The sequence below is a fragment of the Mirounga leonina genome, unplaced genomic scaffold (genome assembly GCF_011800145.1).
Source record: "Mirounga leonina isolate KUSES-001 unplaced genomic scaffold, KU_Mleo_1.0 Mir_53, whole genome shotgun sequence".
NCBI lineage: Eukaryota > Metazoa > Chordata > Mammalia > Carnivora > Phocidae > Mirounga > Mirounga leonina.
The window spans coordinates 93,766,216-93,779,766 of record NW_023270807.1 but is presented as its reverse complement, the minus strand read 5'-3'; positions in this window follow the sequence as shown (position 1 = coordinate 93,779,766).

Here is a 13,551-nt window from a genome sequence, read left to right as displayed (position 1 = left end):
GAGTTTGGTGCTTTCCTCTCTACCTAGAACACCAGGCACACAACAGCTCCAAGGGGCAAGCTCTTATCAACATGCTGGACTGGGGACTCCTGCACCACAAGTGACATTTGCCTCCAGGACATGATTTTCTGAAATGATGAACAAATCTTGGAAAGTTCCCAACAAAACAAAATACAATTTTGTCTTGATTTCCATGCTTGTTGCCCTTCCAGAAAAAGAAATCAGTCTATAGTTAGTTCTGCTATAAAACTTGTTTTAAAATTTGTTCCAACACAATTGATATGTTAGGGAACAATTTGAACATAACGTGTTTGCTTATGCATGACTTTTTCAGCGGGAAACACTAGGTGAACCCGGAAACCTGCACTTAGTTGGGTGAGCCCTGTGGGAATACACACATGTACACACTCACATGTGGAATACCTACCAGCCATCTCATTTCACCACCTGCACCCCGAGCCTCATGTGCACGTAGTTTATGTTGTGACTTTCTGTCCAATTTCTGATGACCCTTCTCCCACCACTTCACAATAACACAAACTGCAGTTCTTTCATTGCCCACTTCCACTAGCTAGCTTCATGTCTTTTTCAAATAAAGTACTATATTTATTGTAGTACTTGTGTATTTCTTAACCATTTAATGTGTGTAAAACTGTGCTACTATTCTTACTGGGGTCATAGCTTATTCTTTGTATGTCACTGCTGAGTCCTATGCCTAACCCCATTTTTCTAATATGTGCCATGGTTTTTACTGCACAATTTTGCATAGCACAGTCATTTTTAGGAACACACATGTCTTCTTATAGCAGAAATGACTTCTTAAACATCTATCCCTCCGTCAAAATTTGGTCTTATTTGTCTTTCGAATAAAACAAGAGTTCGGTTTAATGTTCATATAAATCTCAATAGATGTTGCACTTTCATGAGTGTCTGGAGAGACGTTAGAAAGTTGTGCAAAACTGTCCTCCGCCTTGCTGGGACTCCAGCATCCCAGAACCCTGTCTACTAAACGCCAGTCGTACCCCGCAATCACAGCACTGATCCAAAAGCCTCCATAAATTTCCAAATGACCCTGGAGGGGTGTGTGTTACACTGACCCAGTTGAGAACCACTGGTCTGTTTGAAGCTGGGGGAAGCAGATAAAGAGGATTATAAGTTCATCAGACAGAAATGTATTTATTTATCCCAAAAAGCTCATCCTCAATAATTCAGAGTCGAACATTTTGGGTTTTAGGCCTGAGAAAATATTTCAAAGCATTTGACAGTTTCTGTAAGTCTATCCTGAATATAGTTGTTGACACATAGGTACACCCATAGTGTGTTAAGTAGACTCCCACTGTTTCAGTCAATTTAAAAATAATGATGGCAAGAACTGCTTTTATTCTATGGCGTCTTGCTGGTATTACAAAAATGATCAAGTTCAAATCCAAGTAAGCCAGACACCAAGATTTCTACTGTTTCTATTATACTATCCTAGTCTGTGCAATGTCACTATTACCATGTTTATTTCATGTAGTTACAAAGAAGGTTTGGAAAACCTACACACATGAAAACATCACTTTACACACACATTCCAGGATCTTCAAACTGAACTCTACCCAATGGACTCTTGTAAGAGTAACTGCATTTCTTCATTCCTTCCATAAACCCAGCAGAATGCTCAAAGCTGCTCTCTATACATCTGTGCATTTTTGCTGTCGCCAGTTGACTTATATGCAGCTGAACTGAATCCCAAACCAGTTTAGGCAAGTTTTGTGGATTATCGAAGTTACATAATTTAAATCGCCTATAAATCTATGAAGTACCAAAGCAAAAGGCGAGAGTGCTTGCACCTGTAACTACTAACAGGGTAAGCTCTTTTGAACAACTAAATAAAGGTGACTCATCAAAAATTGCCATTGCATTTTGTGTGGGTGACACAATAATTAAAAATTCAAAGTAAAAAGTAAAAACAATTATTTCACTTTCTGATTGATTCTTGAATGTCTTTAAATTCTCACTCCTTTTTAAATTCTCACTCCTCTTTAAATAAAGTGAAATTGGGATTTAAACAATACGTTATGATTGGGTTTTATCTAAGCTCTGTGAGTAGGTCTCCAAGCACAGACTCATGCTCAAAGGCAAGGGGGTGCGCCACACCACACTAAAAAATGGTAAATATATAGGCATTTTAGACTTTTTAATTAAAAGAAAATATTTAAAGATGTATGTTTCAAGTTTTTATGATCCTTGACTTTGTAAAATCAACCAACAACCTACTAGTTCTGGTTGCATCGTGTAAGATGACTTTTACTGTGCATTGCATTTCTAGAATTTGGCATGATAGAACCAAACCATAACAGCCAATAATGGAGTATTCACAAGTAGCAGAAATTATATAGACATAGGTCATCATTTGTTTGTCTTTATACAATTAGGTACAGTATAAATAAAAAATAACCTCTTTTGTCTACTTTCCTGAACCGAAACCAAAAACCAAAAAAACAAAGTCTAAGGAAAATTCCAAATTGAATACTTATTAACTGTTTTCTTTTCTAACAACCTCTGTTTTCCTACTAATCATCTTCATTTTCCTGAGATGGCGAGGGGAGATTAATTAGCTGCACCCTTAATTTAAAAATGCAAACATCACCACAGAAAACTTTTCACATTCTTTATCCATGAGTGAGATCTCAGAATTAAAATAGCTATTTTGATTCCAACCAGTAACTATAAACACCAAAGTAAACAAATCCTGCATTATGGGGAAAGATGGCAAGAAGCAGCAGGAGTGGTATTTAGAAGGTCGATTTATTTCTTTGGAAGGCCTGTTTTTCAGGTACACTACACCATCCAACATTTGGGATGTGTACATGTTCAGGATAATCTATACCAGAACTCCCTCCTATTTTTATTTTCTGTAAAGTTGCACAAACAAATCCTTTGTCTGTTTCCTCAGTCATTTTACATAAGGTGTCAAAAATCTAAGGGGTATAGACCTTAGAAAGTATGGGATGGTCCCAGAGCCAGGCCTACACATCTCTCCATCCCCTTCCTTCCAGCAGAAGGGCAGTATGCTTCCAGAGTTGGGGAGCTTCTGGAACTGGGGACACTCCTGAGAGGGTGGAGTTGGAAGAAATGGCCCTTGGGGTATTTAGAAAATGAAAAACATTGGTCCTGCTCCTTGAGGGAACAGTAACAGACCTCTCTCCCTGACAGTACCAAATGAGATCTCTTTTTATGAAAATTGGTCCTCCACTGGGTTTTCAAGGCACAATTATACAAAGTAGAACTCCTACTGCTTGTCTTTGTGCATTCCTTCTAACTCAAGATTTAGAATGGGAGTGGCAATGAGAAGCACATGAGCCTCCTCAGCCCTTTCCCACACTTTGGTAGATGTTCAAACTGATCTTCCTTCTCAAGAGGCAGCTTTGTGCAGTATCAGCGAGCAGAGGCTTGGAAACCAGGATTCACATCGGCTCTGCGCAACTTCCTAGCTATGTGGCCTTGGGTAAGTTACGGAAGGCTAACTCTGGATCAAATGGCCCCCAAATTACAGTGGTTTGATAAACAAGCAGTGTATTAATTGCTTCTGGAAAGTTTTCCAGATCACCAGGTGACTTTTCTTTACAGGATGATGTAGGTCAGGGCTCAGTAAACTACAAACGGTGGGCTGGATTTGGCCTGTGGCATGTTTTTGTATGACCAATGAGCTAAGAACGGGTTTTACATTTTTAAATGGCCAGAATTTAGATGGTTATAGAAGTATTTGCATGATATTTTTAATTCTGCTTCTTGGTCTTCCAAGGCTAAAATATTTACTCTTTGATATTTTACAGAAAAAGTCTGCTGTTCCTTAATTTAGGGACCCAAGCTCCATCTACCTTATGGCTCCACCATCATCAACAGGAGGTTTCCAGAGACCATTCATTAATCTAGAAGGAACAAGAGCACACAGGATAGATGGTACCTGAGACAGTTTTGTGAGTCAGGCCCCGAAGGGCTGCATGTCGGTCCCCCAACTCTGCCATATTCTAATAGCCAGAAATTGGTCACATTGCCACATCAAGCTTCACAGGAGACTGGGATATATATAGCCCAGCTGCTTTCCCAGGAAGCAAAAGAGAGGGGATGGATAAACGTCAGCTAGTCTCTGCCACAGCAGATTACTCAACTTCTCTGTGTCTCCTTTCAACCTGTGTGAAATGGGGATAATAAACAGGATTTTAGAGAATCGAATGAGTTAATACATATAAAATACTTAGAACAGAGCCTGGAACATCGCAGGTGCTGTGGAAGTGTCTAGTGTTATTTCTCTTTGCCTGCAGGTTAGAAATCTAAATATCCTTCTTGACCTCTACTCTCCCCCATGGTCCCAAATTCAATCCATCCCCATGTCCTACTGACCTCTATCTAATATCTCTCAGATGCACCCTCTTCTCCATTACGCCACTGTTTTAAAATACAGGTCTCATTATTATTCAGTATGGTGAGGCCAACAGGTCTGGAGATGACTGCTACTGGAAAGATAGTTTATGAAGCTCACAGACCCTTTGGGGCAGGGGTGGGGGGCGGGGCGCACACGGGGAAGCATCAGGGTTGGTAAAGAGGCAGAGGGAGAGAGGAATGGGCCAAGGAGGGTAAGAGGTTTTGGATTGGTTGGTTTGAATAATTTCGGTGGGCTTTGGGGCTGTTCCTACTTGTCTGGCACCTATCCCTGCAGTGATTGAGGCTGGTGGATAGTGACCCAGAATGTAAGAGTTTGATGAAGGAGACAATTGGGGGGATAGGCTCTAAATTGGTGGGTCTGCATATGAAAGACATGCCTGCAGGCCAGTTGTTTATAATCCCTAGGAATTAGCTAACACTGGGAAGGGCATTCCCTCCAAATCAGCCAAGGTCCAGATGTCAAGCGTCACAATACAGAAAGTAAAAAAGACATGGTTAACACAGTCACTATCCCTTAACTGGATTGCTTGCAATGTTCTTCTTCCACCTCCCTTACTTACCCTTGTGAAAAAACCTTCCTCCTTGCAGGCAGAGTGACCTTTTGAAAGCCTACATTTGATGGTGTCACTAGCTAGTTTATATCTATGCAGGAGCTTCCTGATGCCCTTGGGAGAAAGATCAAAGTCATTCACAGGGCTATAGTGTAGGCCGCTCTCCCACCCTCTTCCTGCACTGCTCTCCCTCTGGGCCTCTGTGCTTCAGGCAACCTGGCCTGTCAGTTCTTCCAACACGCCTTGTTCCTCCACCTACTGGGCCTTTGCACCTGCTCTGCCTTCTGTCAGAAAAGCACTTCTTGCTCTGCATCCTCTTCTCCCTCTCTGTTTAACACATGCTTCAGATTTCAGCCCAGATTCACTTCCTCAGAAAAATTTGCATGCCCCCACCCTCGCATTGTGTGATTGCTTGCTCAGGTGCACTGTAGTAAAGCTGTGCTGGCCTGGCTGAGTGGGTTCAAATCGCAGTTTTATGATTTCTACCCTGTTTGACCTTGAATAAGTTATTTAAATTTTCGAAAACTCAATTTCTCCTCTCATAGCATAGGGTAACAATAGGAACATTCTCTTGGGTTTCCGTTAGGATTACATAAGATAATCCACATGTAATGTTTAATAATTTCTAAAATTTAAATGTTTCATATTAATATTTTTCTATTCAGCCTCAGAATTCTTTGCAACCCAGAACTCTTGGCAGCTACTAGCAATTAGTCAGGATTCAAATTGAGACCAGTTTTACATTCCTGATTAGGAGAATGGTTTGTTAATTATTATCAATCACTTCAGAAGGTTAATAGAAGCGAATTAATAATTTAGATACTGTTATGGAACTGACATTTGCTCACCATGGGCACCAAAATGATTTTTTTGCTTATCTGCCATGACATATACTATCATCCTTTCTTGTTAATGGAGACTTCTATGTATAGCTATCATAATACAGAGAAAATAATTAGAAAAAGGTATGATGAAAGCAAATGTAAGGGTATCATTATGAACTGGCTTTTTCTCACTTCCTACAGATCAAATTTCATTTTGATTTCTGAATTCCTTCTGATAAGGTCTTACTTTTATTAGGGTAAAAGAATGAGGTATGATGAACATGTTCATATACAAAGATTGGCTTGATTAATGGTTACCAGGGGCTGGGAGTGGAGGGAAGGATTACCTACAACGGGCCATGAAGGAGTTTTGGCAGGTGATGGACCTGTTCTGTATCTTGATTGTGGAAGTGGTTATACAACAGCATGCATTTGTCAAAACTAATGGAATTGACATTTAAAAGGTGAATTTGACTCTATACAAATTATATCTCGCTTAAAAAAAAGATTGAATTGATAATTTGATTTTCTCCTAACCTTAGGAAATGTTAGTAGTGACATTGGTTTTCCATTACATGTTGAAGAGGTCAAGAAGAATACATTTGAATATTCATAAGACCATGATCCAGTGATAATGTCAAGCCTTAAAACTAATCATAAAATAGTGTAGTTATACTTAAGTAATTGTTCTTACCACGGAGGTAGAGTACTGCATGTGTAAAATAGGAAATGGGAGGTGAATATGCAAGACATAACATCCCAAGAAGACTTTTAAGAGGCTGCAGTTTTACCTAAATACATGGAATTTAGAAAATTCTAGATTTTTTGTAAAAATGATGAGAGCATTTTACATGGTATAACTACTATGTGTAATGTTAAAATGGAGTGTGAAGGTACAAATTGAGCACTCTAGAGTTCATGCTTTCTTTTTTTTTTTTTAAAGGTTTATTTATTTATCTGAGAGAGAGAGAGAGAGCAGGAGGGAGGGGCAGAGGTAGAGGGAGATGGAATCTCAAGCAGACTTCGCGCTGAGCACAGAGCCCACCACGGGGCTCCATCTCATGACCCTGAGATCACGACCTGAGCCGAAACCAAGAGTCGGAGGTTTAACTGACTGAACCACACAGGCACCCCTGGAGTTCATGCTTTCAATACCAAAATGACTTATGCCTGCTAATTTAACCTTGCTGCAAATAGAATTGCATTCTTAGTTTTGATGAGTAAAAAAAGATTTTATTGTATTTGCTTGGCCCTCATCCCTAGTCAATACAGAGGGTGAATGCTTTGTGCAAAAACATATGACTTCTTGGGAAATATGAGTCATCAATTGAACCAGAGGTGCCAAACAACAACAACAACAACAACAAACAAACAAACCCAAACCAACAACAACAAACCCAAAACCAAAAACCAGACCAAAACAAAACAAGTGTTGAGAAGGTGGTAACTATCCAGAGGTAAATGCTATTATTGTTATTTCTTTTTTAAAAAACAATTTAAAAGATTTATTTATTTATTTTAGAGATTGAGAGAGAGAGTGCACAGGGGGAGGGGGAAAGGGAGAGAGAGAATCCCAAGCAGACTCTCCACTGAGCATGGAGCCTTTCCTCTGATAACCATCAGTTTATTCTCTATAGTTAAGAGTCTGGTTTTTGGTTTATATCTTTTTTTCTTTGTTCATTTATTTTGTTTCTTAAATTACACATGAGTGAAATTATATGGTATTTGTCTTTCTCTGACAAACTTATTTCACTTAGCCTTATATTGTTTAGATCCATCCATGTTGTTGCAAATGGCAAGATTTCATTCTTTTTTATGGCTGAGTAATGTTCTATTGTATGTGTGTACCACATCTTTAACCATTCATTTATCAATGGACATTGGGCTGCTTCCATAATTTTGCGATTGTAAATAATGCTGTTATAAACATAGGGGTGCATATATCTTTTCAAATTAGTGTTTCATATTCTTTGGGTAAGTACCCAGTAGTGGAATTACTGGATCATACAGTAATTCTAATTTTAATTTTTTGAGGAAACTCCATACTGTTTTCCACTGTGGCTGCACCAGTTTGTATTCCCACCAACAGGGCATGAGGGTTCCTTTTTCTCCACATCCTCACCAACATTTCTCATTTCATGTGTTTTTGATTTTAGCCATTCTGACAGGTGTGAGGTAATATCTCATTGTGGTATTGATTTGCATTTCCCTGATTATTAGTGATATTGAGCAACTTTTCATGTGTCTGTTGGCTGTCTGTATGTCTTCTTTGGAGAAATATCTGTTCATGTCTTCTGTCCACTTCTAATTGGATTATTGGGTTTTTTTGGTGTTAAGTTTTATAAATTCCCTCTATATTTTAGATACTAACCCTTTATCAAATATGACATTTGCAAATATCTTCTCCCATTCAGTAGGTTGTCTTTTAGTTTTGTTGAGAGTTTCCTTTGCTGTGCAAATGTTTTTTTATTTTGATGTGGTCCCAGTTTTTGCTTTTGTTTCCCTTGCCTCGGGAGACGTATCTAGAAAAGTGTTGCTATGGCTGATGTCAGAGAAATTATTGCCTACGCTCTCTTCTAGGATTTTTATGGTTTCAGGTCTCACATTTAGGTCTTTAATCCATTTTGAGTTTATTTTTGTGTATGGTGTGAGAAAATGGTTTAGTTTCTTTTTTTTGCATGTAGCTGTCCAGTTTTCCCAGCACCATTTGTTGAAGAGACTGTCTTTTTCCCATTTCATATTCTTGCCTCCTTTGTTGAAAATTGACCAGATAATTGTGAGGGTTTGGGGGCCTCTCTGCTGTTCCATTAATCTATGTGTCTATTTTTGTGCCAGTTACCATACTGTTTTGGTTACTATAGCTCAGTGGTATATCTTAAAATCTGGGATTGTGATACCTCCAGTTTTATTCTTCTTTTTCAAGATTGCTTTCAAGATTGCTTCTTTTTCAAGATTGCTTTTTCAAGATGCTTTTTCAAGATTGCTTCTGTGGTTCCATACAAATTTTAGGATTGTTTGTTCTAGCTTTGTGAAAAATGCTGTTGGCATTTTGATAGGGATTGCATTTAATCTGCATATTGCTTTGGGTAGTATTGGCATTTTAACAATATTTGTTCTTCCAATCCACGAGCATGGAATATCTTTCCACTTGTTTGTATCATCTCCTTCATCAATGTTTTATAGTTTTCAGAGTATGGGTCTTTCACTTCCTTGGTTAAGTTTATTCCTAAGTATTTTATTACGTTTGGTGTAGTTGTAAATGGGATTGCTTTCTTAGTTTCTCTTTCTTCTGCTTCATTATTAGTGTACAGAAATGCAACAGATTTCTGTATATTGATTTTGTATCCTGTGACCTTACTGAATTCATTTATCAGTTCTAGTAGTTTTTTGGTTGAGTCTTTGGGGTTTTCTGTATAGAGTATCATGTCATCTGCAAATAGTGAAAATTTTATTTCTTCCTTACCAATTTGGATGCTTTTATTTCTTTTTCTTGTCTGATTGCTGTGGTTAGGACTTCCAGAACCATGTAGAATAAAAGTGGTGAGAGTGGACATTTTGTCTTTCCTGATCTTAGGGGAAACCTCTCAGTTTTTCACCCACTGAGTATATGTTAACTATGGGTTTTTCATGTATGATCTTTATTATGTTGAATTATGTTCCCTCTAAAACTAGTTAGTTGAGAGTTTTTATCAGGACTGGACTTTGTACTCTGTCGAATGGTTTTTCTGCATCTATTGATATGGCTTTTATTCTTTCTTTTGTTGATATGATGTATCCTGTTGATTCATTTGCAAATATTGAACCACTCTTGTGTCCCAGGAATAAATCCCAATGAGCATGGTGAATGATTTTTTCAATGTATTTGTGGTTTAAACTTGCTAGTATTTTGTGGAAAATTTTTTGTATCTATTTTCCTCAGAGTTATTGACCTGTAGTTCTCTCTCTCATTTTTTTTTTTTGTAGTGTCCTTATCTGGTTTTCGTATCAGGGTAACACTGGCCTCATGGAATGATTTTGGAAGCTTTTCTTCCTCTTCTATTTTTTTGGATAGTTTGAGAAGAATAGGTATTGGCTCTTCTTTAAATGTTTGTTAGAATTCACCTGTGAAGCCGTCTAGTCCTGGACTTTTGTTTGTTGGGGTTTTTTTGATTATTGATTTAATTTCATTCCTGGCAATCCATCTGTTCAAATTTTCTATTTCTTTCTGATTCAGTTTTGAGAGGTTAAATGTTTCTAGGATGTCCAATTTTTTTGGCATATAATTTTTCATAATATTCTCTTATAATCCTTTGTATTTCTCTGCTGTTTTTTTATTTCTCCCTCTCATTTCTGATTTTGCTTGAGTATGCTCTCTCTCTCTCTCTTTTTTTTTGGATAAGTCTGGTTAAAAGCTTATCAGTTTTGTTGATCTCTTCAAAGAACCAGTTCCTGGTTTCATTGATCTATTCTATTGTTGTTGTTTTAGTTGCTATTTCATTTATTTCTGCTCTGATCTTTATTATTTCCTTTCTTCTCCTTGTTTTGTTTTGTTTTTTCTTATAGCTCCCTGAAGTGTAAGGTTAGATTGTTTATTTGAGATTTTTTCTTTCTTCTTGAGGTAGGCTTGTATTGCTATAAACTTCCCCCTTAGAACAGCTTTTGCTACATCACAAAGATTTTGGACCATTGTGTTTTTATTTTCATTTGTCTCCATATATTTTTTCATTTCCTCTTTGATGTTGTGGTTGACCCATTCATTGTTTAATAGCATATTATTTAATTTCCATGTATTTCTTTTTCCTAGATTTTTTTCTTGTAGTTGATTTCTGCTTTCATAGTGTTGTGGTCAGAAAAGATGTGTGGTATGACTTCAACATTTTTAAATTTGTTAAGACTTGTTTTGTGGCCTAATATGTGTCCTATTTTAGAGAATATTCCATGCATACTTCAGAAGAATGTGTATTCTGCTGTTTTAGGTTGTAATTTTCTGAATATATCTGTTAGATCCATCTTGTCCAATGTGGTCATTCAAAGCCACCGTTTCCTTGTTGATTTTCTGTTTGGATGGTCTACGTATTGGTGTAAGTATGGTGTTAAAATCTTCTATTATTTTTCTATTACTATAAATTACTTCTTTATGTTTGTTACTAGCTGCTCTATGTATTTGGGTGCCCTCATGTTGGGTGCATAAATATCTACAATTGCTATATTTTCTTGTTGGATTGTTCCCTTTATGATTATAGACTGTCCTTCTTGTTATAGTCATGGTTTTACAATCTAGTTTGTCTGATATAACTATTGCTACCCTCGCTTTCTTTTCACTTCCATTTGCATGCTTTACCATTCCTTCACTTTCAATCTGCACTTTAGGTCTGAAATGAGTCTCTTGTAGGCAGCATATAGATGGGTATTTCTTTTTTATCCATTGTGTGGATCTCTGTCTTTTGATTGGAGTGTTTCATCCATTTACATTCAAAGTAATTATTATAGATATGTACTTTTTGCCATTTTGTTACTAGTTTCATGGTTGTTTTTGTAGTTCTTTGTTCCTTTCTTCTTTTGCTCTTTTTTTCATTGTTTGTTGGCTTTATTTAGTGATATATTTGGATTCTTTGTTCTTTATTTTTTGCATATCTATTGCTGGTTTTTGAGTTGTGGTTACCATTAGGTTTTTACATAATATCTTATGCATATAGCAGTCTATATTAAGTTGATGGTCACTTAAGCTTGAGCCCATTCTTTACTCCTCCCCCCACCATATTTCAGGTATACAGTGTCATATTCCATACTTTTTATTTTGTGAATCCCTTGACTGATTTCTATAGATATGCTTATTTTTATTACTTTTGTGTTTCCTACTTTCTAATCCTACTTACTGTTCTTTCCCTTCCACTCAAAGAGTCTCCTTTAACATTTCTTGTAAGACTGGTTTAGTGGTCATGAACTCTTTTAGCTTTTGTATGGGAAACTCTTTATCTCCCCTTTTGTTTTGTATGGGAAACTCTTTATCTCCCTTTCTATTCTGAATGATAGCCTTGCTAGATAGTGTATTCTTGGCTGCAGGTTTTTTTTTTTTTTTCTTTCAGCACTTTGAATATATCATGCTACTCTCTTCTAGCCTGCAATGTTTCTGCTGAAAAGTCAGTAGATAAACTTATGGGGTTTCCTTTGTATGTAACTGTTTTCATTTCTCTCACTGCTTTTAAAATTCTGTCTTTATCAGTACTTTTTGCCATTTTACTTACTATGTGTCCTAGTGTGGGCCTCCATGGGTTGCGTTTGTTGAGGCCTCTCTATGTTATTGTTATTTCTAATGTTCCTATTCCACTGGGAAAACCTTACCTCTGGCTATCATGAGCTTTTTTTTAGTTAAAAAAATAGTCTGTTTTAATGTTTGAAGGTGCAAAACTAGCTATCTCTCTTTATTTTATTTTCCCTGTAGTGACCCACTAATGAACTATTGACAGGTTATTTGTTGCATTTGTTGAATATTTATGAATCCTTTACTATATTCTGGGCATTGTACTAGATATTTTGAATTCAAGGACCCATTACCAAGAGATTTTCTTATTACTGCTATGTTTATTGGATTTTCACATTAACTAGGTCAGCCTACTTCAATTTTCAGATCATCAGAATTACATTATTTTTAAAGATTTATTTACTTATCCCTGAGAAAGAGAGAGAATGTGGAGGGGCAGAGATAGAGGGAAAGAGAGAATCCCAAAGAGACTCTTGTTGAGCACAGAGTTCAACATGGGGCTCCATCTCACAACTCTAAGATCATGACATGAGCTGAAACCAAGAGTCAGGTGCTTAACCAACTGAGCCACCCAGGTGCCCCCATAATTACATTTTTTAAAAAAGAGGTTTCTCTTCATTCATTAGTACTTCTGTTTAACTTCTCTATGATAACACTCTTTGATGCTCACGTATTATCATAATATTTACCACTAAAATTCCTGTCACAGACTCATAAAGCCTATATATATATATATATGAATGAAGAACAAATAGTAACAGATTAAATATTTATTTTTCAAAGGTTTGGACACTATGAGCACTTAACCCTTTATCTATTTATTCAAAAATATTTCCTGAGGACTTACCATATGACCAGGAATATTTTGGATATTGGAGATACAGCAGTAAACAAGATGGATAAGGCAACTGCCCTTCTGAAGTTTATATCTTAGTGAGGTATAATAAACAAGTAAAGGAGTGAGTAAACATGGTAAGTTCAGAGAGTAAGGTGAAATAGAGCAACATGACCGAAGACAGGCTCCTTCAGTCAGAGGCACTCTCTGAAGAAGTGACATTTGACAAAATACCTGAGCAATGAGAAGGAGTGGTATTCAAACAGGGGGGAAGAGCTTTCGGATGGAGAGAATGTAGGTATAAAAGTTCTGTGGAGAGAATGCTCTATTCTAGGAGCAGAAAGCACACAGGGCAAGCATGGGTCTATGTGGGAACTGAGTAGGATTAGCTGAGGTGAGGAGTCAGCAGAGGCTGGGCCACTTATAGCTCTGCAGGCCAAGTGACAAAAGTTGGATTCATCTATAGTGCATAAAAAAATAACTGGAGTATTTTTAGCAGAACATTGAAAGGCTTTTAAGAAAACTTTATTTGGAAATAATTTCAAATTTACAGAAAATTTAAAAAACACAAAGAATATCTCTATATTTACTCAGATTTACTTATTGTTAAGATTTTGCTCAATTTCCTTCATCATTTGCTATCTCTATCTCTCTCAAAATCTTTTTTATTTG